This window comes from Pocillopora damicornis, chromosome 6 (genome assembly GCF_964200805.1).
Source record: "Pocillopora damicornis chromosome 6, jaPocDami1.2, whole genome shotgun sequence".
NCBI classification, from domain to species: domain Eukaryota; kingdom Metazoa; phylum Cnidaria; class Anthozoa; order Scleractinia; family Pocilloporidae; genus Pocillopora; species Pocillopora damicornis.
This window is the reverse complement of record NC_142675.1, coordinates 10,338,284-10,343,317: the sequence shown is the minus strand read 5'-3', so window position 1 is coordinate 10,343,317 and position 5,034 is coordinate 10,338,284. Positions and strand designations below refer to the sequence as shown.

The window sequence follows — 5,034 nt, the reverse complement described above, 5'->3', positions numbered from 1 at the left end:
GCCATAATGAGATGCATAATAACAAAATTAAACGCGTCGGACACAAATAACTGTTTTGGTCAGTTATATCTTCACTGGCCGTTAAAATGACTAGAAACATATTAAAATGTCTATAACTACACTTGATTTTTATATACGGAGACAGGAGAAACAATTTTCGAATTTTGCTACCCTTTGAGAATCACGCCATAATTCTGCATAATTCTACACACAACAGGTTAAACAGTTCAATTGCACTCATAAGTTTAAATTTGGCACAAAACCGTTAGTTTCCGTTTACTTCTCATCCGGTGAACATGGATTCGAGCATTTGCATCCCTTCTGCGCCTTCTGCAATCGCCAGTTTCGAATTTACTAAAAATCGTCCAACACAAAGATGAGGTTTCACAAGCAATGGTGAGCTCAAGTGACTAAAATCCGATATGTAGGACTCTGCTGTCACGCAACGCCTCCATGTAAATAATACACGCACCGCTTTTATAATCAGCAGATCAGTTATTCGTAAAACGTTCAGTGCTCAGTTACTTGGAAGAGCAGGTACACTCCTGGACTAATTGTGTGAGTCGTGCGTTGAATGGCTTTTTCCTCTTCTGAGGTGAAATGTCAGAAATATCCAGCCCAAGGTCTATGCACATGTCTCTTAGCCTATCCACTCTTAAAGTTGTGAGTGTACGTTTTTGTACAAGTTAACAGATGTTTAGATCGAAAGATACAATCGGATGTTGAATAGCCACATCTCTCATCACATTTGCACACACTGCAGATAGATGGCTCTCAGCTTCGGCGGAAATTTCGTCCTTGTCGACGCTCTCCATGTCCACTTCTGAGATTTCACTAGCTTTTGCTCGGTTACCGGCGGCTGTAACTTCTAATCGCTTCTTTACTGAAAGACGGCTGAAGAAGCCACTAATCTGCTGCGACGTAAGGACTTCATCAGGTTGAAATCGACGTCCCCCCGCTTGGTCTCTTGCTAGGCTCGTGGTTTTCGAAACTTCCTGTGGATCGCTTTTCCGTCTACTATACTCCCCTTTTTGAAATTGGTCAGTTAAGAATTCGGTCTGTTTCCTTGTAAAACGCACCTTTTTCTTAAATGTCTTCAGGGCCCAACCCATTGGAAGAGACGGCAAGCCGTCTCTCTTTGATTGTGCAGCAACTTGAACGCTTGGTATTCGACTGCGTCCCTCCATCAGCTTGGAAGAATATTCTCTTTTAGCTTTATCGTAGAGAGTTTCCTGTTCGAGCATCATTTGGTGTTTTCCAGTATCTAGGTGTCTCTGGAGGTTTGCAAAGCGACACGTCCTTCTTCTGTACACGGGAAAAGCATGTCATCTGGCTTATATTCCCCAATACAGCTTCGATCTTGGTTTTCGCTCTCAGTTAAGAAATTTGCTTTGACAGAGCTTTCCTTAATATTTCGGTGTCTCACAATCTTGCCCCACTTGGACTCTGCGATGGCGAGTCTAGGATTTCCAATTTTTCGGGCTACTTCATGACTCCTTCGAACTTGGCCCATGGCACTACTTTACCGGAACCTACATTGAATGCTCTCCACACTCGTGTGTCACTTTCATCGTACTCAAAATTGTTGAGTAAGCTTATGCCATCCCATTTGATATTAAAGGTGCTTGACGGTTTGGCAGCAACATAACTTGCTTTCTCTCCTGTGGTTTCTTGGCCAGATTCAATGGCTATTTTGAACTGTAGAGCGTTGATGACATCATTGCCTTCGTTTACGTACCTTCCAACGTACCTTCCCTTGATTGTTGCGGCTTTGCGATCACATACCTCCTTTCCACCTTGAGGATCCGAAAAGTCGTTTCTTACAAAAGCCACTCCCATGGCATCACTGGCCAGCTTAGCTGAGATGATTGAATTTCCGCTGTGATAACAGCCAGCGTTATCTTGTTTGTAATAAGCCATTTCCAGCTCTGGAATTTCCTTTTTCAGGGTAGTGAGGCAGTCAAGCATAATCGAAGCCACAGTCACACTGTCTTGGGCGCAGCTTTGAAATACGTGAACAGGTGTCTGCGATTCAAAGTGCTCAGAACCCTCTGACCGTCTTATGGCAACACTAATGTGCCATGGCAATCTTCGCTTCGCAAACCAATCTGACTGCGCCTCTCAATATTTTCGGGGCATATATTTCATTGCCCAGTCCTGGACTAACAACACCGATCGGCTGTCGAGTTTGGCTAAAACTGAATGCTTCGCCTTAGCTTGGTGGACTGAACGTAGCTGATGGGCTTTCCAGCAAATGATATCATCCCTTGCCTGTTTGATGGTAAGTTGCATGTCAGCTTGATCTTCTGCTGACGAGAGCGCACTTGAACACTCATCTTCTATGGCACACAATACTTCCTGTAACTCATAACACTGCTTATATGACTCATTGTGGAGATGGTCGCAGGAGCCCCGAAACTCAGCATTGCTCTGGTCACTTAGCGCGTAAATTCGACAATGATCGGGAACCTTTGTGGCCTCCACTGCATGTACCTAAAATAAAAAGTAAAATGACAAGCGCGTGATTCAATGTATATTTACAAAGCATTGCATGCGCATATGATCGACATTTCAAAAAGATTACTTAATCGATTCTTAGCGTTGTATACATGTGTGTAAGCGTATTACAGTGAATTGTAAACTGTTGTTTCATCAATTAAGCATAAAGAAGACTTGGAGAGAAAGAAAGAGGTAGCCGTGAATCATAGTAAGAAGTTTACTACATTTGCAAAGGAACGCATAATTATAAAATATGCACCCACCTTGTAGTCGCCCTTTAGGTACTGCTTCGAAAAACGAAGCTGCTGCTTAATTTCCCTCGCTCATTGCTGAGTCTTGCCACAGTCAACAAGCTTGTCTACGAGTTTTTCTATAGCATCAACTGCTTCCATTCCTGATGCTGAAAAGTTATCAAGTCCTTGCAGAGACTTGCGAACAGATGAAGAACACACGGCCCAAACTCTCTGTAGAGTTCTCTTACTCATAGGCTCAAAGTTGGTTTCACAGCAGTATTGTTGATACTATTGGACAATACGCTCTGGTATCATTGTTCTGATAACATTGGGTGTTTTTATGATCTCGCCAGTCGACAATTTTTAGAAGTTTTTCTCCGAAAGGAACATCTTGAGTAACGTGTGGACTCGTTATGAAAGAAACAAAATGTTCTAATCTTACAGGTTCAATTCTCATTCTCCTTTTCTCCTGGTTTGGAAGAGGAGCAGCTCTTCCGTGTATCAGGCTTCGCGAAAATCCCGCTTCTTGCTAAGATACGTTCAATCTCTGTCTCAGCACCTGAAAATTGTAAAAAACGCTTGTGGCTTCCTCTGCGCCACAAACGCCACCTACAATATCATGTAGAGATTAAGACATTCTTTTTCTGCTGGAGTTAAAGCAACCGTTGTCTTTATTCCCTTCACCGACGATTATTACGCTTTTGTTTTTTGTTTACTTTCGGGTTAACCATCACATTTGTTTTCCGTGGGAAAATTGTATTGTTATTTTTGTTCCATAAGGTTTTCACTGTACGGTTTATATTTGTGAAATTTTGTAAAGTCTATTTCTTTGTTGTATCGTTCTCGTTCATGATGGCAATATATTTGTTTAGATCTTATATGTGAGGCAGAATGAATTGTTTGTTGATCTCGTTACGTGACAGATTATCATATGTCACGCAGAGTGACAGGAACCTGTGAAAAATTAAAATCCGGCAAATCGCTCGCGTTACCTGCCGTTTTGTACGGGACCCTTTTTCTGTGAGACGTCAATAAAACCAAAATTAAGATCAAAGTAGACTAAACGTTACTGGGTTGTGACGCGCTGTAGAAAATGACAACAACAAGTAACTTTATTTTACTCATCCCGGCTCAGTGGCTTCAATGTGTTAGCCGGTCGGCCACCTTCACACCAAATTGCAAAGGACAGTATTTCGAAAATATCTTCCAAGCGGAATAACAAGGGCCTATAAAAGATTTCTAAGGTAAGGAACTATTTATGTCAAAGCAAAAATAAAAAGCTAAGTGCAGCTGCGACTCAAACAATGCTTTGCTTGTGTCATTGCAATGTTGATTTTGTTCATTTCAATATGGCGCCATTTACAATTTTAGCGAAGTTTGGTTGGTTGGTACATCAAAACAGCGGAAGATACCAGAAAAATGAAACAATGAATTTGAAGACCCACCTTATAAGCCCTCGTGATAGTATTGCTGGAGATTTTGAGAAACTACCACATGCATTTTTGCCACACTATATTAGGCCGGGTTTGGCATGAATGAAATATGGCGAACACGTCCACTGGTAATTAACCCGTGGTTTCGTCAGGAAGGACACGATACAAAAAATATCATTATATCTTGGTAATGGAAGGCCACATGTATATATTTATAGCTAGAGAAGTCCTGCTGTTGCATTTTAGTTCATGCAAGGACGGCCTGAAAACTGCATAATTTAGAGCTCGCGGGCACTCATTTTCGATCATGCAATTAGTATCGGTTTATTTCCGTTAAAATGAATATTTACAGAAACTAACCTCACTTCACTTTAAGTAGTACCTATAGCTACCTGTAGACAAAAAATGGGACGAAATTATTTTTTTACCATGTCCGCGATTTTGTTATTTTTCTTTGATTTTTAGAGACATTCACTCTTAAATACTCAAAACTCTCCCCTGAGAATACTAAAACCTCTCAATCGTGCCATCAGAATAGCAATTTCTGACTAATTCGTTCCTAGTCACTCAACCGTCAGAAATCACATTTATCGCTATTCTTTAGATTTAACCTACATCTATATGAGAGGTTTGAAAGATGTCTATTCAAATTGCTGAAGGCGCCTACCAAAAGCCGTTTGCGCCTGCATTTCTGGCGAATCAATCATATACCAAAGTCTTGTTGAAATTTGCAATCAACAAACGTTGTATGTCATTGCAAGGCTACTGACATGTTTACATAGGAAATTTTTTTCAGCTCACGATTTGAATACTCAAAGAGCTCACACGATCGATTTCTTCGAAAATGCTTTAAGCTTCTACCCCTTAAA

At 41.0% G+C, this 5,034-nt stretch overlaps 1 pseudogene; it reads right to left on the bottom strand.

Moving 5' to 3' along the window:
• Window positions 1–407: 407 nt before the first annotated feature.
• LOC149043884 (uncharacterized) lies at window positions 408–2,984 on the bottom strand (annotated as a pseudogene).
• Window positions 2,985–5,034: the final 2,050 nt, after the last annotated feature.